Here is a 24,556-nt window from a genome sequence, read left to right as displayed (position 1 = left end):
CTGCTGGGGGTCGGGGGTGATGGGAGACATGAGTGGGGGCCTGGTGGAGGCTGCCCCTGCACTGCTGGGGGGTGGCAGTGGTGGTAGACATGGGTGGGGGCCTGGTGGAGGCTGCCCCTGGTGGCTGGGGGGTGGGGGTGATAGGGGACATGAGTGGGGGCCTGTTGGAGGATGCCCCTGGTGGCTGGGGGGTGGAGGTGCAGGGAGACATGAGTTGGACATGAGTGGGGGCCTGGTGGAGGCTGCCCCTGCACTGCCGGGGGAGTGGCGGTGGTGGTAGACATGGGTGGGGGCCTGGTGGAGGCTGCCCCTGCACTGCTGGGGGATGGGGGTGCAGGGAGACATGAGTGGGGGCCTGGTGGAGGCTGCCCCTGCACTGCTGGGGGGTGGGGGTGATGGGAGACATGAGTGGAGGCCTGGTCGAGGCTGCCCCTGCACTGCTGGGGGGTGGCGGTGGTGGTAGACATGGGTGGGGGCCTGGTGGAGGATGCCCCTACACTGCTGGGGGGTGGCGGTGGTGGTAGACATGAGTGGGGGCCTGGTGGAGGCTGCCCCTGGTGGCTGGGGTGTGGGGGTGATAGGGGACATGAGTGGGGGCCTGGTGGAGGCTGCCCCTGGTGGCTGGGGGTGGGGGTGATGGGAGACATGAGTGGGGGCCTGGTCGAGGCTGCCCCTGCACTGCTGGGGGGTGGGGGTGATAGGGGACATGAGTGGGGGCCTGGTGGAGGCTGCCCCTGGTGGCTGGGGGGTGGGGGTGATGGGAGACATGAGTGGGGGCCTGTGGAGGCTGCCCCTTCACTGCTGGGGGGTGGCGGTGGTGGTAGACATGGGTGAGGGCCTGGTGGAGGCTGCCCCTGCACTGCTGGGGGGTGGGGGTGATGGGAGACATGAGTGGGGGCCTGGTGGAGGCTGCCCCTGCACTGCTGGGGGGTGGGGGTGATGGGAGACATGGGTGGGGGCCTGGTGGAGGCTGCCCCTGCACTGCTGGGGGGTGGGGGTGATGGGAGACATGAGTGGGGGCATGGTGGAGGCTGCCCCTGCACTGCTGGGGGGTGGCAGTGGTGGCAGACATGGGTGGGGGCCTGGTGGAGGCTGCCCCTGGTGGCTGGGGGGTGGGGGTGATAGGGGACATGAGTGGGGGCCTGGTGGAGGCTGACCCTGGTGGCTGGGGGGTGGAGGTGCAGGGAGACATGAGTTGGACATGAGTGGGGGCCTGGTGGAGGCTGCCCCTGGTGGCTGGGGGTGGGGGTGCAGGGAGACATGAGTTGGACATGAGTGGGGGCCTGGTGGAGGCTGCCCCTGCACTGCTGGGGGGTGAGGGTAATAGGGGACATGAGTGGGGGCCTGGTGGAGGCTGCTCCTGGTGGCTGGGGGGGTGGGGGTGATGGGAGACATGAGTGGGGGCCTGGTGGAGGCTGCCCCTGCACTGCTGGGGGGTGGCGGTGGTGGTAGACATGGGTGGGGGCCTGGTGGAGGCTGCCCCTGGTGGCTGGGGGTGGGGGTGAAAGGGGACATGAGTGGGGGCCTGGTGGAGGCTGCCCCTGGTGTCTGGGGGTGGGGGTGATGGGAGACATGAGTGGGGGCCTGGTGGAGGCTGCCCCTGGTGGCTGGGGGGTGGAGGTGCAGGGAGACATGAGTTGGACATGAGTGGGGGCCTGGTGGAGGCTGCCTCTGCACTGCTGGGGGGTGGGGGTGATGGGAGACATGAGTGGGGGCCTGGTGGAGGCTGCCCATGCACTGCTGGGGGGTGGGGGTGATGGGAGACATGAGTGGGGGCCTGGTGGAGGCTGCCCCTGCACTGCTGGGGGGTGGGGGTGATGGGAGACATGGGTGGGGGCCTGGTGGAGGCTGCCCCTGCACTGCTGGGGGGTGGGGGTGATGGGAGACATGAGTGGGGGCCTGGTGGAGGCTGCCCCTGCACTGCTGGGGGGTGGCGGTGGTGGTAGACATGGGTGGGGGCCTGGTGGAGGCTGCCCCTGCACTGCTGGGGGGTGGCGGTGGTGGTAGATATGAGTGGGGGCCTGGTGGAGGCTGCCCCTGGTGGCTGGGGGGTGGGGGTGATAGGGGACATGAGTGGGGGCCTGGTGGAGGCTGCCCCTGGTGGCTGGGGGATGGAGGTGCAGGGAGACATGAGTTGGACATGAGTGGGGGCCTGGTGGAGGCTGCCCCTGCACTGCTGGGGGGTGGGGGTGATGGGAGACATGGGTGGGGGCCTGGTGGAGGCTGCCCATGGTGGCTGGCGGTGCAGCGGGACATGCGTTGGTGGGCAGTAGTGCAAGGTGACATGTGGGTTGGCTGGGGGGCATGGCCATGGTGGATGGGGTGTTTGCAGGATATGTGCAGGGTAGGCCCCTGTGGTGTGGTCCACCTGCAGGGGCCGTGGAGGGTGTAGAGGGAACACCTGGGAGGACCCACACGTGCAATTCACGTGTGGTGCTCCCCGCGCACCCCTGTAATACACGTACCCTGATGGAATTGCGTGTGATACTTCCCCTGCACCCCTGGAATACACGTACCCTGCTGTTTTTGCATGTGATACTTCCCGCGCACCCCTGGAATACACGTACCCTGATGGGATCGCGTGTGATACTTCCCGCGCACCCCTGAAATACATGTACCCTGCTGTTTTTGCGTGTGATATTTCCCGCGCACCCCTGAAATACACGTACCCTGCTGTTTTTGCGTGTGATGCTCCCCGCGCACCCCTGTAATACACGTACCCTGATGGAATTGCGTGTGATACTTCCCGTGCACCCCTGAGATACACGTACCCTGCTGCTTTTGCGTGTGATACTTCCCGTGCACCCTTGGAATACACGTACCCTGCTGTTTTTGCGTGTGATACTTCCTGCGCACCCCTGGAATACATGTACCCTGATGGAATCGCGTGTGATACTTCCCGCGCACCCCTGAGATACACGTACCCTGCTGCTTTTGCGTGTGATACTTCCCGCGCACCCCTGAAATACACGTACCCTGCTGCTTTTGCGTGTGATACTTCCCGCGCACCCCTGGAATACACGTACCTTGCTGCTTTTGCATGTGTTACTTCCCACGCACCCCTGATGCACACGTACACAGGACAATCGCGTGTGGAACTTCCCGCGAACCACTGAAATACACGTTCCCCGCTTGGCGTTTGCTGTTTGCCAGCCCTGTGAACTGGTCCAGGGTTGGCGCAGCCCTTTGAGATTATTTGGGGATTTTGAAGGCTTTTCCTTGCGCGAGGGCGTTCTTGGGGGCGTAACTGGCACTGCTGCAGGGTCGCTTCGCCACGCTGCGCTACGGCTGGTTTTGGATGCGAAAATCCATGAATACGCTGTGCGCGGAAATCGATTTTAGCGCACGCAGCTGGCGCAGACATTCGCGCGGGCACGCTGTTTGCCAGCCGCGTGCGCCACTTTTGTGCGAATTTCTATGAATTACCCTGCATATCTCGGGAAGATTGTCTGGTTTTGTGGCTTGGTTTGGAGTCACGATTTGCAAATGGAAGTTCCTGTTTCTCAGTATCTGTACATTTAGTTTGGAAACCACCTGATTCCCCTTAATGCCTGAGTTTCTTATCCCTTTCAACAAAAAAGGGAGTATATACGTGGCCAATATTGCATGCAAATTGGCATATTATCACAAAACAGTAATCACAGTAACTGCTCGATGGTGTGTGCCGGCAGTTAACAAAACGCCGGGAAGAGCCGAGCAGTGGTTTCCACCAGTTAAAATATTTTGCTGGTGGAGCACAACACATGGATCAGCTGCGAAGTGTTGGTCAGAATTGCATGGGGGAATGCGACGTGCACATGTGTTACCAAGGTCCCTCTTTGATATACGACTTTTTTTCTTTGTTAAAATCTCAATGACAATATACACTGCACCACCTAATTTGACATTTATTTCGGTTCATTACGTTTTGCTATGATTACAAACACACTCATTGGATGTCCCATCAATTATAGGAATTAATTTTAAAACACATTTTTCATATTACACACTATTGCTTTTAATTTACTTACGAATTGACTAATCAATGATGACTTAAATGAAAACAGTGCTGATGTTTCATTATCTTAAACCATGATTGAATAGAGCCCTGAGGAAGAGCTTTGCTCGAACCGCATATTGACTTATATTTAAATGCTATAAGCATAATCAGGCTGGTGTAAAAAAAAACACAAGGTTGATAGCTAAAACAAGAGTAAAGTATATTTTTTGGATCAGAAGTTCGGACATAAAATTGAAGAGGCTTCCCCTTTCTGCAACAATAGATTAACAAAGAGGAGGCAGAGTCAAATATCCAAGAGAGACCGTGGTACATTTGCTGAATAGTAATAGGGATGACCTGAGAAGCGTCCTTTCTCTGGGACCTGAACTGCAACACTTATATAACCATACCTGGAATAAGTGACCAGAGGCGCAGGCAGCCAAATGATATCTTTTCAGAATACAGTTCACATGCAAATGGGGTTTACTCTCGTCTGGGGTGTACCACCTGCAAATGAATGCTCAGCAGAGCCGAGCAGTGTGTTGCACCCATTGAAATATTCTGCTAGTAGAGCAAAACACAATTGCATGGGCAAATACCACATGCAAATATGGTATACCCTCTTCTCTGCTCTCACGTTATGTAAAATGCCATTAGTGAACCAGCACAGTGAGAGCACCATGGGGAACGTCACGGCCCAAATAAATGGACCAGGGGACACACTGCACGGGCCAGGACCCTACTACTTGCAGGGAGAAAACCACCAAAACAGGCCAAGCATCATGTTTTGTGCCTGATCACGAGCAGAGATACCGCCCAGTTTAGCGTTAGCGCCCACCGGTCCGGCGGTATTACCGCCGGATCACGGGTCGGGTGCTGTTAATCCCCATTCCCCATTGGATTCAATGGGGAATTTTCAGCACAATTACCACGCGTTAATTGCACCGAATATTGCTATTTTCTGGGCTAATTTATCCCGAGCTCAGGTAAATAATCTAGGCTCGTGATAGGGCCAGCCCTTAAATGCATCGGTAAGACTGTTACCAACGCATTTAAGGGCTACCGTCCAACTCATGATGAGGCCCTCTTACTGTTAAGGAGGGTTGGCGGGGGCAATATGTAATCCCTCTCTGCTCTGGTTTGTTACCTGGGAGGGAAAAATGACCGTCCATCAAAGCACATTGCATGCTTGCATTAGTTCGGCCATATTGGGTGCCTGTACTGTGTGTGCACACATTGAAATGTAAGATTCCTGCAGGACATTGGAACAATTGCTTACAACCACTGATTACCAGCTAGTGCTCCCTGAGAAAGTCAGTTGTTTTCCCATGGAAATGCTGTTAATCCCCACCATTCCTTCTCTTCATATACACACAAAGGGCCCGATGCATGGAAATTCGTGCAGAACTCCCACAAGGGCTGCACCCCGAGAAGGAAACTGTGTGAGGCTGCGCGATTAAGTAAATCAGCACGTTCAGCGTATTCATGGATCCAAACGAGCAATTCCAGCAGACACGCAAAGGGAATGGAGCTGTGCGGGCAACGCCCACAACACGCCCCCACACAAACCAAAACCCAAGCCATAGCCAAACCCAAGCGCAAACCTCTGCATCCACCCCTGAGCCACCATCCAGCACCACAGCGAAAACATGCAGGCCCTCTCATAAGCATGCAACACCCCTTCGAAGACACGAAAGCTTCATCGTAAATCAAGGCTGCACCCCCAATGAAAATGCGCAAGCTTCCTCGAAAGCCAAAGCGGAACCCCTGCAAAAACGCAAGAGCTACCTCGTAAATCGAGGCTGCACCCTTAAAGAAAACATACAGGTTCCCTGGTAAGCTATGGCTGCACCCCTGCGAAAACACAAGAGCTTCCTCATAAATCGAGTCCACAACCCCCAACAAAAATGCGCAGGCTCCTTCGTATTCTAACGCAGCACCCCCAACGAAAATGTGCAGGCTCCCCCGCATGTTAAGGCACCCATGCGAAATTGGAAATCCACCCCCACTACACCCGAGGCACCCAATCTGCCGGCATATACCCCTAATGCACATCAACCGCTCAGTTGCAGACACCACCCACCAGCCCCCTTCACCTCCGACACCACCTCAGGCAGCCCCTTCAAGTCCAGACACCACCCACCAGCCCCCTTCACCTTCTACACCACCCCAGGCAGCCCCCTCAAGTCCAGACACCACCCACCAACCCCCTTAACCTCTGACACCACTCCAGGCAGCCCTCTCAAGTCCAGACACCACCCACCAGCCCCCTTCACCTCCAACACCACTCCAGGCAACCCTCTCAAGTCCAGATGCCACCCACCAGCCCCCTTCACCTCCGGCACTACCCTAGGCAGCCCCCTGAAGTCCAGACACCACCCACCAGCCCCCTTCACCTCTGTCATCACCCCAGGCAGCCCCCTGAAGTCCAGACACCACCCAACAATCCCCTTCACCTTTGAAACCACTCCAGGCAGCCCCCTCAAGTCCAGACACCACCCACCTGCCCCTTCACCTTTGACACCACTCCAGGCAGACCCCTCAAGTCCAGACACCACCCAACAATCCCCTTCACCTTCAAAACCACTCTAGGCAGCCCCCTCAAGTCGAGATACAACCCACCAGCGCTCTTCACCTCCGACACTACGCCAGGCAGCCCCCCTCACATCCAACACTACCCCAGGTAGCCCCCTCAAGTCCAGACACCACCCACCAGCCCCCTTCACCTCTGACACTACACTGAGCAGCCCCCACAAGTCCAGACACCGCTCACCAGCCCCCTTCACCTCCAACACCATCCAGACAGCCCCCTCAAGTCCAGACACCACCCACCAGCCCCTTCACCTCCAACACCACCCCAGGCAGCCCCCTTGTTAGGCAGAACCCTATGCAGTTCCCTTAGGGAGCACTACAGAAGATTAGGACTACAGGTAGATGCAATAAATCCGCTTTGGTATCAGTCTGTACCACACAGATTTAGTTGGTAGCTGTGGCTGAGCAGTCAGACTTATCTCAAGAGGGAGATGAGCAGTATTCAGGGTTTACACAATAGGACTACAAAACTATGGAACAAGGAAACACTGATCAAAGCTTTGTAAAAAAGAATATATATATTTATTTCACACACTCTTAAGTTCAACACACAAATCACTATTATCAAAGCACGTTAAAACAGTCAAGCAAAGTATACACAAGTCCCTATTTAAATTGTAGACAGTTTGAGCAAGAGTGAAAACTGAGCAAAACGGCACAGTGCAAACCAAGCAGAAATGGCACTCTTAACAATTTCTCAAAAGGGAGGGAAAGGACAAGTTATATAGCTTTAGACTCTGTAACACACCAGCAACACTTCCCAAGTAGATTGTGAACAAGTTAGGCAAGGCAGTACTTCAGCATAAGCAATACTTAGGTGAAAACCGAGCAAAATGACACTTCACAATATTAAAAAGGGGGAAGAAAAAGGTGGTTATAAGAGTTAGGTGCACCAAAACATTTCTAGGTGAGAAGCAATCTAGAGAAGGCAGTTGTAACAGATTTAGCCAGAGTCAATAGGCCTGTGCCAGTGGTACAAGGCAATGTGCCCAGGATCAAACTATTCTATTAGCTGCAGTCAAGTCTTTGTTTAGCGATTTGAAAAGGCAGTTGCAGAAGGTAAAAGACAATGTTAGATAGGGACGGCCAACCCAATAGGTAAGTAAAGGATTTAAAACACCTTTAGCGATACCCAACGAAACGGGAGGCCTGGCGGAACAATGTACCTTTAAAGTGGAAGAGGCTCCTGCGGTGGCGGTAGTTCCTGGCAGTAACTGCCGTTCAGGAGATCCAGCAGAGGAAGAGAGGCTCTCGTCGTGGAGGAAGGTTCGAGTTACTGCACTGCCCAGGGATGAAGCCAGCCACGGTGCTGCCAACACAAATAAAAGGTACGCTCCTTTAAATCACAGTCGTGGTGGACAGGTGCCTGGCTATCCGGTCTCCGAGTGCGGGGCACTGGCGATTCGACCAAGGCAGGTCCTGGAAGACGATTGGTGAACTGGTTGGCCCCACCAGCTCAAGGGAAGAAGACTCTTGCAGGCGAAGATCTTCTCGAGTCGTTGGAGAAAAGTGGTGAGGATATGCAGCAGGGCTTCACCGGTGGTTCACTTGTTGCAGATGTCTTCAGCTTCTCTCCTCTTCAGGTTTCTAGTTCCAGTGGGGACGTCTTGTCCTTCAGTCCTCAGGACCCTGCTTTTATGCAGCAAGACCCCCATTCATACAGACTAGCTGTCACTCACACAGTGGGGTGGCTCTCCTGGCGGGAGAACCCCCCAGCCTATCAGGGTAGAGTGCAACTTGGGTTGCGTAGGCAACCCTGTCCAGGGTGCCTATTTCCCCTCCCACACATCCTGTCTACCCCAGACTCAGTGGCGCAGAGAGGAGGGCTTCTGTGCAGAAGCCCGCAAAAAGGACGAACAAAGGATCCCCGACCTGGGTTAGGATTTCAGAGAAAGACACGAGAAAGAAATATTATTAAAGTTCTAGCAAAAAAAAAAAAACACTGGATTAAAGTTAATATTAAAATATACTTCACTTTTATGCAGTATGTTAGAGGCTGTCAGTAAAAGTGGTAGCCTCGAACAATGGGAAAATCCCATAGGGAAATATATGCAGTTGAATATTTACGGTAGTAACCACTGCCACCAGCCAGAAACTTTTGAGAGAGGGACTGTATGGTACCCCCTCGAAAATGAACGTTAGGGAAAAACTATTAACCCTTTTCAGTACTTCCATAGTAAGATGGTTTGTACTGGTTTAGTTCATAAGTATTGCCTAGTAAAGTCAATGGGGACTTTACATGCCCTGGGACACAGTAGTCAGTCCCAGGGTATGGAGTCTATGTTTGGGGGTCGCTACAACACCCCTGTGGTACTGCACGGAGGGTGCTGTGTACCGCACATGTTAAAAAGATGATTCCTATGAGGGTGAGAAAACCCCCATAGACCATAAGCACACAAGATAGCCTAAAACACAGACTAGCAAACTGTCTAAGAGTGGGAAAAAAGAGTCTCACTCTTAGCAGGAGAAAGAAATAAACCCTTCAAATCCAGCAAAGCTGCTGGGCGACTCTATAGGTAAGGGAAATTAGCCTTAGAAGAAAATTCTCCCTAACACACCTCAAGTCTAGACATCACCCACCAGCCCCCTTCACCTCTGACACCACTCCAGGCAGCCTCTTTCACCTCTGACATTACCCCAGGCAACCCCCTCAAGTCCAGACACCACCCACCAGCCCCTTTCACCTCCAACACCACCCCAGGCAGCCCCCTCAAGTCCAGACACCACCCACCAGTCCCCTTCACCTCTGACATACCCACATTAGCCCTGTCATGTCCAGATACCACCCACCAGCCCTTTTCACCTCCCACACCACCAGAGGAAGCCCCCCAAGTTCAGACACCACCCACTAATACCCCTTCACCTCTGACACCACCCCAGGCAGCCCTTTCAAGTCCAGATACCTCCCACCAGCCCCCTTCACCTCCAACACTACCCCAGGCAGCCCCCTGACTATTTCCGGAACATGCATGTCAATGTATGGCTGAAATTAACCTGAACCTCTGTGGTCTGCCTCCCCCATGAAGCACACCACCAACACGTCCACTGCCAACACGATCAACAGGAAGCACCGAAGACAAATCCTGGACCGGAGCATCTGCTGTCACTCTTTGGCAGACTGGAATTTGAAGTCCCCCAGCCAGACAACACTGCATTGCATCAACAACACTGTGGCCACCCAATCAACATGTGACAAGTGAATGCAATGCAAAGTGGAATGTGCCTGTTGGCCAAGGGTCATTGCAAAGGCATCAAAGCACACCAACTGAATGTGTGCCAAGGACAGAAGGAAACATATTAATACATCAGCCAGATCCACAACTAATGACCAGGCACATCAGAGCCTGAGCACAAGTGATATGAGTGGAAGTGGTGTCAAAGTCTACAACATGACAGGCCCATGGCTGATGGGAAGGCAGTTAGAGAGTGCATGGCACACTGAGACAGGAAATATGTGCTGCCACACAGGAAGAGCAAACATGGTTTGCAAATGCATTCCAGATGCAGAGGTGGAGGAAGACATGACAGCAGTGAGTGTGTGACTGCACATGCTGGTGAGCGTGTGCGCTTGACATCGGTTTGACACAGTAATGACAAACAAATGTGCAAGTAACGTGACCAGGGCACAGCTCCACAGTGAGCCCAACTCCCTCCACCCCAACCACAATGATGCCAAACACACAGTGATGCAGCACATGTAAATGCAACTGAAAACATACAGTGCAGACCCAGTCGTCGGACAGACCCATCCCCACATCTCAGGCACATGTGCATCCTTCTAGCCACAACCATTACAGCAACAAAAACACACACACACAGGCACTCCACACAACACATGACTTGCAACGGAGAGATGCACTGGCTGAAAAGTGAACGATCAAACTTGACGACACACAAATAAACTGCATGAAGCGTGGAATGGAACAAAATGAAAGCTTTATTAAACACAAATATGCCCAAGAAAAACGTGGAATGAAGGTCCAAGCAGTTCGGGGGAAAATATGAAATTCCAAAACAACCCTATGCCTAAAATACTATGTACAGGAAAGGAAAGTCTTCAAAGTCTGGGGCAAATAATAAATAAAAAAAAGGAAACCTAGACCTAAATAACTATATACAAAGGAAGCGGGCTAGTCCTCCTCTCCAATCTCACTCAAGCTGTCTACCAGGGCTAAGTCGCATGCCACATCCTCCTCCATCAGGTGGGCCTCTGTTGTTTCCTGGAGGGCTTGCAGGATGGACATAATCTGTGCTTCAGCCTCTCGCGCTGCCCTGCAAGTGGCCTCCAGGATGGCAGGGCAACCTCAGCCCTGGCCATCTCGACTCTAGCTTCCTGTGCCTGCTGTCTCTCTGCCACCAGCTACCGTTCATAGCTCCTGAACACAGAAGACATTGACCACATCAATCCCACTTGGTCCTCCTGCCTCAAACTTTCCACCTTCCTCCTTGGGGTGGTCTGCCATGCAACATAACGCCTCCTCCTCATTGCCAACTGTTGCTGCTATACCCAGTGCACACTCCCTTGGTACACCCTCCGACCTGATGATGATCGTCGGGGGCGTACGGCACCTGCACTGCTCTGTGGTGCCTGCTGTCCCTCCATTGCCTATGCCCCTGTTGGTGCCTGGGTAGGCAAGGTGACCACCTCAGCTGCCGTATATGTGACTGCCACCTCGGATGGGGATGTAAGCTCCACCAGACCGGGCAATGTGGGAGGGACTAGTGCACAGTGGGTCCTGCTGGTATGTGGTCCAGAAGGTACCCGGGGGACGGCCGGTGCACAGAGGAGGAAGCTGAGGAGGTGGCCACAGCAGTGTACAGCCCACAGAGGCCAGCAGGGAACAGGCCTGCTGGCAGCAAGGCTACAACATGGTACAGCTCATTGTGATGATGGGCCAGCAGACAATGTGTAGCCTTCCCATCATCACAAATGACTGCAGTCCGCCTCATAAGCCCAGCCAGCAGGGGCAACAGCTGATCCCGGATGGACACATCAGCCCCCAACTGGATGCTGGTCTAGGTGGAGGCATCCTGGAAGGCGCACAGTCCTGCATCCGATGGCCCAGGGACAGGGTTTTGCACAGGCACCTCCACGGTTACCTGCACAGCCTCATATACCCTTGGACAGGATGGCAGCATGCACTCCCACCTCAACACCCCCGCCTTCCCCATGGGCTGGGCTGCAACGGCCACCTCCTCACCTTCCCCTCGGTCAACCTGCATGAATCCAGGATGTCTTCTACCATGGATGGCCCCTGTGATGCATCACCCAGTCCCACGGCTGCCGATAAGTCCCCTGCCACCTCACCTCCTTGGACTTAGCCCCAGTAGCCATGCCCAATGGTACAGACACCACCTCAGCCACATCGCTCCCCGAAGATGAGCTGTCACAGGGGAGTGGCTGGGTCCGGTGCCTATGTCTGGTGCAGTGATCCCCGCTTCCATGCTCCACAGCACCGCTTCCACCCTCTTCATCAGCTGCAGCAACTGTGTTAAAGGAAACACAGAACAGCAACATCAGTGTACTGCAACTAAGCGGGTGTGGCATCAACAACATTTGCAGGAACATGACATGTCCATGGAACAATCAGCAACATTCACAGCCACACACAAGGACATGCAATCCAAATCCAAACAGACACAACTACCCAGGCATGATGAGAAACACTTCCATGACACATCCACATGTGAACACAGCACATTGTGGCAGAGCACAGACATATACCAAGATGAATCACATGACCCTAGGGGAAGGTCAACATGACCCAACTGCAACCTGATGCACAGCCATGGGAGACATGCCACATGGGCACAGGGGTGGGCAGGGAGAAAATGTGTGTGGCGTACACAAACGTAAAGCATGTGAACACAGAAGTGGTACCCCAACACCCATGACAGATTGTGGGCAAGGCACACAGTGGAATCATGGCTACCAGTGGCCAACCATACTTGCACCACTCACAGCATGACCATGCCGACACCTGCCTCGGCACCTCTCCACACCATCACATCAAGCAATATGTCTCTGCCACAACCCATCCTGTATCCATGCAACACATTCATGCATCAACTGCATAGGAACATGTGGCATGCCATAGCCACAAGCACATTCACATGGCATGCACACATATCACTCCGAGTGCACAAGCAACATCATGAAAGATCACATCACAATCCCACTAACTGCAATGCCCAAACGTGACTATACAAAACATCCAAATGCACCTGTGACCTCCAGACGTAAGCGATGCATAGTCACACATTGCTATTGTCGCCACAACCACATGAGCAGCATGCATGCACATGACATGGTCAATTCTCCCTCAGCTGTCACACTTGCCATCCAGGCATGTCTCAGACACAAGAAACATTGCATGTGCACAGTTTGCAAACATGTACTACAACACACAGTGCAAATTACTGTTCATTTCAGTACAGGCCTGAAGTCCTACATGGGGAGCATTGCCTGGGGCCTGCATGCAGATGTTTGTCACTAAGACATACATGCTGCTAAAGTAAGAGGATCACTGCAAACATGCTAGCAAATGCACAACACATATGCACTGTAGAGCAGTAAAACACATGCCTACTCACCATCTGTCTCCAGACCTCATTGCAACGCGCAGACCTGGGCATGCAGCTCCGGGTAGAACTTCACCAGGACCCACATGTTGTTGTTGCACAACTGCCACCTGCGCGCACAGTGCACCTCTGCAGTTGCAGCGGCCTTCAGGAAGCACTGGGCCTTGACGTGGGTCCTGGATTTCAGGTCCTCCTAGCGCTAGTGAATGATATTGTAGCAGCAGACTGCCACCCCTCCATGTTGATGGCAGATCTGGAGATGTCCTTCCTTGCCACGTTTCATCGCTGAGTTGAAGAGGGCATCATAATTCTCCAGGACCTTATCCACCAGGATGTCAAACTTTTTGTCAGTGAAGTTGACAGCCCTCTGCCTTGCTGTCATGGTGTTGCCGCTCTGGTCAGAGTTAGACGGTGTGGACATGGCCACCCTCAAGGCAGGTGTGGGGGGTAGGCTGGTCCTGGAGATGGGCTGTGGAACATTGGTGGTGGTATGTGAAGGTGGGAGTCCAACACAGCAGCTGAGGTGGTCACAGGGCCAGAGAAAGGAGGATAGGCAACGGCTGGAAAGCAGGCACCCTGACACAGTGCAGGTAGGCAGCAGGCACTCACACTGGAGAGGCAGCAGTAGATTCCAACATTGGAGGCAGTACAGGGCAGGAGGAGGCAGGTAATGTGGCACGGAGGCAGGTGAGTGGGTCTTCCGTGTGAAGCTCAGAAGGCAGCCTAATACACAGTAAGGGCCCTTAGCACATAAGTAACGTGACACATGCTGCATGCAGTGCGCCGACGCGGCTCACGGCTTTAACAGGGATACAGGGATACACGTAATCCGTTCCCCTCAAGTAGCATACTATTCTTTTTTTGGAGGGTTTGTACCTCTGCGCATACGTGCATTTTTTCTTTCCCCCATTTTGAGGCACACGGTCTGCCACGTATGCACTTTTTTTGTTTGTGGTTGCCACTGTAAATCGTGTACCTCTTTTCTCATTGTTGGAAGCTATTCGGGTGTCGCGTACGCCCTTTTTGTGTTACTGGGTGCCACTGCGTATCGCGTACATCTTTTTTCATTTTTGGAAGATTTCTAGGTGTCGCTTACGTGCTTTTTGGGTTATTGGGTGCCACTGCGTAACGCGTACCACTTATTTTTCCTGTTTGGTGTACATTTGACCCTTGCTCGACCACACATCTACATTGTACATCACGTAGACTATTCCCTGACTCACATTGCCCAGGACAATAAATTGGTGTGCCTCCCATTCATCCGTTACACCTGTAACATGGTTGAAAAGGCCCTAAAGGGAAAGGGGGTAGAGGGGGTTGGGGTGGGAGTGATGGTGGTGAAACACCTACCTCAGTCCCAGGTGGTTGGAGAAGTGGTGATGTCACACCTTCCCCAGCACCAGGTGGTCAGGGAACTGGTGGTGACACAGCTGCCCTAGTCCCAGGAGGACATGGCAGGCCCCAGTCCAAAGGTGGCCCGGCACCTGGATGCAAAAGTGGTTCCAGCCCGACAGGGGTAGCTCCAACCCCACCCTGCACAGCAGGGAGAGGCTCAACCCCAAGGCACGGCCCAAAACACTGTTCCGTACAGGAAGAGATCCTGATTGACTACGTGACCGATCACCATTGTGACATGTGCCAGCATGTGGGGAGTACAGGTAAAGTCACACAACGTATGGTACATTGGCAGCACTTGATGGAACAGATAAACGCCTTAGGGGTGATCAAGCGCTTGAATGATCTCACCTGTCGCACCAAGCACAAGCTCAGTTTCAACCTGACTTCTGCACTGGCAAATGGAGGGGGGCCACCAGAAGAGGAACAGCTGACACAGCATGAAGAGGCCATGAGCCAATTCATCCTCATTGAGCAGGTGCAAGGCGTGGGAGGCCTGGAGAATTATGAGGACACATCAGGTGAGTGTCTGTCATTGTGCCTCCTGTGTTTGGCCAGCCATCCATCACCCACATCAATTGTGTATCTGGCAGTATTTGTATGACAGCCCTGGGTAAAGCATGTCCTGTGATGTACAGACTGGCCGTAGCCCGAGTGGCAGCCATTCATGGTACATGTCTGTGTGACAGGACACATCCCCCACAGGGTACTCCCCTGGTACTTGGGAAGCATGTGACACCCACAAGTAGTGTCCTGCATGACTATTCGCCTTTTTACTGGTGTTCTTGGCATAGAAATTATTGCTAAATCTAATCTAAACCTAAGAGCAGCCCTCTCGCCTGCCATCACTTCCTGCAAACTACTCACTGATAAAATTCCTATCTTTTTCTCCCGTACCCTAACTGTTCACCTAATCTATAGACCTCCAGGGTCCATTGGCACCTTTGAGGAAGACATTATGACAATATTATCAGATAACACCAAAGCATCTTCACAAATACTCCTGCTCGGAGACTTTAATTTAGGCTTCAACGATCCTAATGACCAGCAAGCATTAGCAGTATCTAATGCCTTGACTGAATATGGCCTCACTCAAAGAGTTACTCAGCCCACTCATGATAAAGGTAGAACTCTAGATTCAGTAGCTGACCTGAATTGAGAAACCGTAATCACGTCCATTGCACCTCAATCCTGGACAGATCACCATCTACTGTCCTTCACTCTCTTAGCCAACATACCTATAACTAAGGCTAACCTAACAGTGCCTCCATTCCTCACAAGGAACAAATGGAATATTACTGCAGAAACTATCTTACCACTTGTAATCCCCATCCTTAACTCCTTAACGGATGCCTCTGATCCAGACATTCTAGTAGATATCTATAACTCCACAATGTGTAAAGCTCTAGATATCGTTGCCCCGCTTAAAATGCGCAAAGGTAAACCTAGAGCTCATCTGAACTCATGGTTCACACCTCAACTAAAAGCTCTGCAGGCTGAAAAAAAAAATTGAAGTACTAGGGAAACACCTACCCACTGCATAGAATAAAACCAACCTCCTGAATATCTCAGCTAAATATAAAAATGAGATTTACTTACCAAACGCGAGATCTACAAAAATAGGATTAACAAAGCTAGGTCCAGTACAAGGAACATTCTGTTATCCTTAGAGAAATGGAGGCTCCCAACCCCCCCGACAGACACCTGCTAGAAGGATAAACTATGGTGCACCAACATCCAGAATGGCCGTACCAACAATATTGCTACGCTCCAAAACAAAATAGCTGATAAAAGATCTAATTTACCCAATTTACCATCACATAGATCTCGAGTGCACTCCGTTAAACCTCCTCAATGCTTCAAATTCTCTAAAGTTTCCATACTCGAGGTACAGAACATTATTGCTTCTCTCAAACATTCTAGGTGCCAAGGAGACAGATGCCCTGCCCAGATTATTAAAGATGCCGCCAGAGACCTGGCTCCTTTTATCTCAAAATTAATCAAAGCTTCCTTCTCATCCGGCACCATCCCCAGCAACCTAAAGGAGTCATGGGTCTTACCTCTCCTAAAAAAACAATCACTGAATCCCACTACCCATACTAATTACAGGCCATTTACAACTGCCCCGTTCTTATTAAAGATACTTGACAAGGTAGCATACCATCAGATCCAGGAATACCTAGAGACTAATCACCTCTTAGGGATTGGACAATCCGGCTTTCGGCCTCAACATGGTACTGAAATGGCATTGATTGATCTAAAGACCCAGATTGATGAACTTAAAGATAAAGGGAAAACTGCTTTGCTACTACTATTGGATCAGTCTGCTGCGTTCGATCTGGTGGACCACAATGTGTTATGTAATCACCTTGCATCAGCAGGCCTTTTTTCCCAGGACGCAATAGCATGAATCCAATCATTTCTAAACAACAGGACCATGAGAGCCTTCTCCCCCCTTGGCTACTGCCGACCTGATCCCTATAACTTGTGGAGTACCCCAAGGCTCTTGTGTGTCACCAAAAATGTATAACATTTTCACCAAGCCTCTGTTTGACGATCTTGATCATCTGGGTGTCACCTACCCTAATTATACAGATGAAACCCAGATCCTCATACCTCTCATTGGTAACTATGACACTGACGCAGCTCTAGTGAATAACATCTATCTAATCATTCAGGCATGGATGGCCAGCCATGGCCTCTAACCTGAATGACGATAAAACTGAGATCCTGATACTAGGCTCCCCAGCCAACCTTAACAAACTCAGCAACATATATACTTCTTTCAACATCGATGGGAACAACATTAAAGTGGCAAAGGAGGTAAAAACTCTAGGTTTCCACCTTGATTCAGCACTCAACCTACGTAAACAAGTTAACACCATGGCCTCTGCAACTGCAAATACTTGCAAGTTGGAGTTGTCTTATACTAGCCAGAGCCCTCATCCGGTCAAAACGGGATTATTGCAATGCACTTTACTTAGTAGCAAGTAAGAACATTGGGCCTCATTTCGACCCTGGCGTTAACCAAGGCGCTATTAGTGCCTTGGTTGACGCAGTTATTTTTCCGACTCCGCCATGGTGAATGGCAGAATTACCGCCCCATTCCAAGGTTGGCGGGGGCGGTAATTCCCCATTCACCATGGGCCCTTCCCCATTCCCATTTTTGCCCCATAGGGCTCCATGGGAAACGGGAAGGCGCTAATTACGGTACCTAAATTACGGTGCTGTAATTAGCTCCTAGGTCCCTTTGTGGGTTGGTTTTTTAACGCCTGCAAAAAGCAGGCATTAAGTACCAACCCGCAAAGGGAACTCGGAATAGGGCGGTAAGGGTTTAACGGCACCGGTCTCGTTACCGGTGACCGTTAACCCTTACCGCCCTACTCGGAATGACCCCCATTGTCAATAAACTCCAAATCCTGCAAACAATGTCCTTAACTAACACATTTCTTAACCATGCTGCCCCAGTATACCTCACTGAGAAAATCGTCCTAAATGTGCATCATACCTTAATAGGTCGGAAAACTCTTTGGGCCTCATTACCAGTTTGGAGTTAGCCATGCCCTTATTAAGGCATGGCTGCCTTCAAACTTGGGTCCGGGTTCCTTGAATGAGGAATTACTGGGCCATTCCAACCTTGGAGGACTCAGTAATTCCTCATTCAATGTACCCATCCCCATTTTAGCCCCCATAGGACTCAATGGGAATGGGGAGGGAGCTAACAATGGGCCCGTTAATAACAGGCCCGTTGTTAGCTCCCTGGTCCCCTCGCGGGACCCACAAAGGACGTCTGGTCTGACCAGATGTCCAGAGCGGGTCCTGCAAAGGAACCTCATAATAGGGCGGAAAGGGTTTTCCAGCGCCGTTAAACCCATTCTGCTTGGGTCGTAGTGAGGCCCTTTGTGTCTGGTAGTCCCTAGGGACAAATTAAAAAGAGCAGGGGGGAGCAGCTTCCCAGTCATGGCAGCTAACCTCTGGAACACACTCCCATCCTCTCTACGAATGAACCACTCCTTCCCCAATCTTCAGGACAAATTATATAAGCTTGTTGTCTGAGAAGGACCAATGCTGAGACTAGATCAACTTGTCATTAATTCCTCAATGTGTTCTTTCTGCTATAAATGTGTGTTGTACATCTTGTATATATTGCCTGTTAACTTGCCATTAGTTCCTCACTGTGTTCTTGTTGCTGTAAATGTGTGCTGTACATCCTGTATATATTGCCTGCAACTTTGTGTATGCTAAGTTGTAACCTTTCTGAAATGCGCCCAGATACCTCTGGGTTCGGTGCGCGATATAAATCACTAAAACAAACAAACAAACAAACAAACAATAAATGTGGCGGTGCACAGAAGGTCATGCAGTTATGCACGCCAGGTTTAGGCAGCATGACTGTGTGGCCTGGGAGATGCCACCTACTACGGCACCGACCCACTGCAAGGATCCAGTTGCCAGGAAATGTAAGGCCTTGAGCACTTTTCGTTTGCACACTGCTTGTGTGAGGGCTGGAGCCCCCCCCCCCTCAGGACTGCAGGAGCAGTTTTCACCAGCACAGCCTGTCCAGGCTGATCACCGGCATGCCTTGCATGGCCCCATCCACACGGTGAGCTGGCCACGTGGATGACCACATCTTCGCCCGCACTGTGCCCCGAACGGCATGCTACACTCCGATCAGCTGTTCCCGTTCAGTATTTCCCCATCGCGTGCATCGCCTGACCTAATAATGGCCGGCGCGATGCGGGATGAAACCGAGGCTCCTCTCGGTTTCTAGGCAACAGCGTGCCTTATCATCAAACCCCTGCTTCCGGTAGGCGGAAGCCGGTCCGGCGGAAGAAGGCCCAGGAAAAAGGCTTCCTTCCTGTTTGCCGCCTGTTCGCCGTTGTGCGCCACGGATCCGTGTTATAGAAAGCAACCTGAGATCCTGAAGCGGCACGGGCAGGAGCCCCCACTAGCAGCCACCCACATGCTCCAAACCCGATGGTAGCGCAGCGACCGCGACCGCTACGGGCCATCCCTCCCAGGCCTGGATGTATCCACTAGCCCTGCAAGGGCTCCCCATCAGCCCACTTTGCCTCCTCTAAAAACTAACACTGCGATTGCATCTATGCCCACACCACTTAGCGCCGACATTCCTTCATGAAAGAAAATGTCGGGCGCGACATTTCAGGACTGAGTGCCGTGCTGTGTCAATTACAAGGTAGGCCAAATGCCTCTAGCTGTTGCTCTTTAGAGCATGACTACATAATTGCTATCTCTGCCAAAGTCAATTCCACTTTGCCCTATGACCTTTTGACTCAAGCGTCCTTACCCGAACCTTAGGCGCTGCCCAATCTAGCCTTTATTCTACTCTGGACTCAGTAGCTGCTACATTGCAACCAATGATACTCTTAAGATCGCCAATAGACCACAACTGATTGTGTCTGCCCTGATTTGTGTTGTGCCTTATGGTCGCCAATAGACCACAACTGATTGTGTCTGCCCTGATCTGTGTTGTGCCTTATGGTCGCCAATAGACCACAACTGATTGTGTCTGCCCTGATTTGTGTTGTGCCTTATGGTCGCCAATAGACCACAACTGATTGTGTCTGCCCTGATTTGTGTGTGCCTTTAGTCTTATGGCCCTTGCCTTTCACTGCCAATTTGATCTTAGGTGACCCCTGTCTATGTACATGGTTGTTGTGCCACCTAGCTCTTCTCTCTCACCTAGGTTACCAGGACTGTCATCATGCACGTCAGTGTACTCCTTCCATTACTCTACACACTATCCCTTCGACTCGCCCAAGTTCTCCAGCTACCTACGGTAACAACCTCCACACTCTGGGTTAAAATGGACCAGCCTTCTACCAGCATGGCATCCCCACGACCTCTCGTGTCACCTAGAATGAGCCCGGCAGCACCCGCTATAGGCCATACCAACCAATACCTCAACGACCCAGCTTTATGGTTGGATCACTTTGCTAGGAAACCTACACCTAACCAACCCTGCCCCCTCTCTCTTAGAAATAAGAGACTAGGCACCAGATTCCGCCTACGCCACGTCCGTCACATCACCAGGAAACAAACCCCCCTCTCTCCTGGATCTCTGTCAACTGCCACCACATGCAAACCCACCACCACCGAGGTTAAACTGCCCATGTTCAAAGGTGCCCTTATTAATGCTAGATCCCTCACTGCACACGCACTTGACATAGCTGACCTCATCACCACGTCTGACCTTGACTTCATAGCTATCTCCGAAACATGGCTTCATGCCGCATCTGGCCCCTTACTAGCGTTAGCCCTACCGCCGAACTACGGCATCACACGATGTGACCGCTCCACCGCCTCTTCCAAAGGCGGCGGTGTGGCCTTCATCCATAAAAATACTCTTGACCTAAGAGTGTTACCTGATTCCAAACTCACATCAGCTGAATTGCTTTCTGTCAAACTAGCACTCACACCTAACCAAACAGCCACCATGCACCTAATCTATAGACCTCCAGGACCCGCACCAACCTTTGTCAGTGAAATCTCCACTCTCCTCCTCAACAATACAAAGAACAATTCGCAAACAATCATCCTAGGCGACCTTAACTTAGGTCTTGGTGACTTAAAAGATCCTGTGGCCTCTGACCTGGAGAACGCACTATCTGACCTCGGCCTTACCCTATACATCCAAGAGCCTACCTATATTAAAGGTAGAACACTTGACTGGGTAGCTGGCTCCAATTGCAATATCAAGGTCCTTAACAATACCCCCTGTCTATGGTCCGACCATCACATTATAACTTTCAACATTGAAGCCACACCACGAATCCCGTCACCATTATCCCCAGCACTCCCAACTAGAAGCAAAAAAGATATAACCAAGGAGAAACTCCTCCCATTGTTACTCCCGTCCCTTAACACAGCCACCAACTCTTACTCTGATCCAACCTCACTAGCACACACCTACAACCAAACAATGCGAACTGCCATTGATTCTATAGCACCTCTCAAACTTAGAAAGGCTAAACCTCAAGCTTATCTTAATTCATGGTTCACACCACAGTTAAGATTGCTCTGCAAAGCTAAACGCTGTGCCGAAAATCGATGGAAAAGCCACCCCTCAGACGAGCATAAAGACAGTTTCCTTCTAGCCTCACTCTCCTACAAAGATGCCATCATCACGGCAAAAAAGGAATCTTTCAACAACCGCATTATACAAGCCGACTCGAACACCAAGGAACTCTTTAAAATCCTAAGAGAGCTTGAAACTCCAGTCGCCCCCCCTGACACATGCGTGAAAGATAGTAAATGGTGTGCCAACATCCAAGCAGCCTTACTAAATAAAATCTCCACACTACAAGACAAAATCAAAGATAAACAGGACAGCCTGAAGCGCGACAACCGCGTTCTTCCCCTCACTAAGGCCCCCTTGCCAGACTCTGCCAATATCACACCATTCGCATTCTCTCCGCTTACCGTTGCAGAGGTAGAAAATATAATTCTTAGAATTAAGCCAACTAACTGCCAAGGTGACCCGTGCCCAGCCTCTACTATCAAGGACTCAGCGCATGAGTTGGCCCCATTCATCACGGCATTCATCAACTCTTCCTTTCAAACAGGTATCGTCCCGGACAATCTGAAGGACGCTTGGGTTATCCCACTGCTTAAAAAACCTTCCCTAGACCCTAACATTCCCACTAACTTCCGACCTATCACCACTGTACCATTTCTGCTCAAGATCCTAGACCGTGCCGCATACTTTCAGATCCAAAATTACTTGGAAACTAATAACTTGCTAGGTCTACGACAATCTGGTTTCCGCCCCAGACACGGGACAGAGACCGCATTATTAGACCTTAAAACTCAAATCGAGGTTCTAAAGGATCAAGGCAAACTAGCAATGCTACTACTTCTCGACCTTTCAGCCGCATTCGATCTGGTCAACCATCAGATCCTGTGCGAGCACCTCCATTCCGCTGCCAACTTCTCTTCCTCGGCTGCGGCTTGGATCAAATCTTTCCTGAGCAACAGATCCATGAGAGTCTTTGCCCCATCCGCAGCCGCGGACCCTTCCCCGATTCACTGTGGCGTTCCTCAGGGATCTTGTGTGTCACCTACACTCTATAACATTTTCACGAAACCACTCTTTGATGTGCTTGACTATCTGGGTGTCTCCTATACTAACTATGCGGACGACACCCAGATACTCATCCCCATCACTGGTGATTATCTAGGTGACACCAAGGCCCTTAACGACGTCTACTTGGTCATCCAAGCCTGGATGGCCCAACATCAGTTGTGCTTGAATGATGACAAGACGGAGCTCCTGATCTTGGGCACAGCACAACGCCTGAGCAGACTAGAGCCGTCCTATCAGTCATTCATCATAGATGGTAATATCATTCGTGTCTCAAAAGATACCAAAACGTTAGGTTTCTACCTTGATGCCACACTCTCATTAACCCAACAAACTAATGCTGTCAGATCTGCGTCTGCATACACATGCAAACTTATCGCAGCTTGCAGACCATTCCTCACTACGTCTAACAGCGTTACGCTAGTGAGAACCCTTATTATGGCTAAAATTGATTACTGTAGTGCTATTTATCTTGGCACCAGCCAAGAGAACCTGAACAGACTTCAAACGACACAAAACAACGCCATTCGTGCCGCTTTAAACATTCCCCGACACCACCACATCACAGAAACCAGAAGTAAGTTAAATTGGCTACCTGTCAAACAGAGAATTTCACTCAAAATACTCGCCCTTACGCACAAATGCCTAGCCAACAAAGCCCCGATCTACCTTGGTAGTCGACTGTCGCGCCATTCTACCTCCCGACCTCTAAGAACAGCCCAATCCCACTGTCTAGCGATCCCCAGATTTAAATTGCAAAAAGCAGGGGGCTCAAGTTTCCCCGTCTTAGCTTCCAAGTTATGGAACTCCCTCCCTGTTACAATTAGAGCGGAAGACTCTTTCAATACCTTCAAAGCCAATACTAGATCTTGGCTCTTCAACCAGCTTTAAGGCCGGCTTCGCGCTTCTTCCTGACCTACCCTGACTTGCCGACCGCTACTATCACCTATCGGCACTGACACTACTGTACATATGTATATAAGATCCTCTTGTAAATGTATATAATGTTTCTTGGTTATACCTGCATATCTGATCCCATGTGTAAATGTTTAATGATTCTCTGTTATACCTGCATATCTGTAACCTTGTACAAATTGCGCCCTGATGCCTCCGGGCCTGTTGGTTTGCGCGTTATAAATAAAAAAATACAAATACACATACTTTTTATAGGAGGCTAAAGGACTGGGAGCACATGGTGTGTGACGTTAGATCATCTCCCCACTCCCGGACCAGGTCTAGGATGATATGGGGGGAGCCTGTACCTTCCATAGACCAGGTCATCCGTCAACCCGAAGACGGTGGTACATGGGTTGAAGATGCAGGCCCTGGCCATCCTCCTCCTCAGATGTCCGTGCATGATTGCGCCTACAAATGCTGGATTCATCGTGGCTGGATACGTTTCGTTTGGTGTGTAATGCGTGCTTTATAGATGCGCATTGACGTTTACACCTGCTATCAGGTGGTGGCAGTGTACCAGGATTGCGTGAACTTTTTCGTAACCTGACGTTCAGAGTTCGAATCCATGAATGCCTGTTAATTTGCACTGGTATGGGCGTGCGATTGCTTGACCCTGGACAGTCCCTCAACATGCCCACATTTTCACGTGTTTTCCTCATTCTGCATGTTCCACCCCCTATTTTGCTCACTGCGTAGGCCCGGCCCACACTCTGCTTGGAGTCTTGCACAAGGCGTTCCTTCTGCTTGCAGCGACGTGCCAGGCAAGCGCGAAATCCACGCAAGTCCAGGAGAAGTGACACGTATTCCTGGAAAGTAACCCACATGGATCGACGAAGGCGGATTTTCGTGCAGTTGCACGTGCAAGACCCCTATTTTCCACGCAGATTATTCCATGAATCGGGCTTCAGAGTATATTGGTAAGTAGATAATCGACAGAACCTGAAATA

At 51.3% G+C, this 24,556-nt stretch overlaps 1 protein-coding gene across 2 annotated transcripts in view; it reads right to left on the bottom strand.

Moving 5' to 3' along the window:
- Nucleotides 1-24,556, bottom strand: part of CARD11 (caspase recruitment domain family member 11) — a 1,247,701-nt gene that overhangs the window by 680,508 nt on the left and 542,637 nt on the right. The window lies entirely within an intron of this gene.

This window comes from Ambystoma mexicanum, chromosome 2q (genome assembly GCF_040938575.1).
Source record: "Ambystoma mexicanum isolate Mex_15411 chromosome 2q, UKY_AmexF1_1, whole genome shotgun sequence".
NCBI lineage: Eukaryota > Metazoa > Chordata > Amphibia > Caudata > Ambystomatidae > Ambystoma > Ambystoma mexicanum.
Note: the sequence above shows the minus strand (reverse complement) of the source record. Positions and strands in the feature narration are given on the sequence as shown.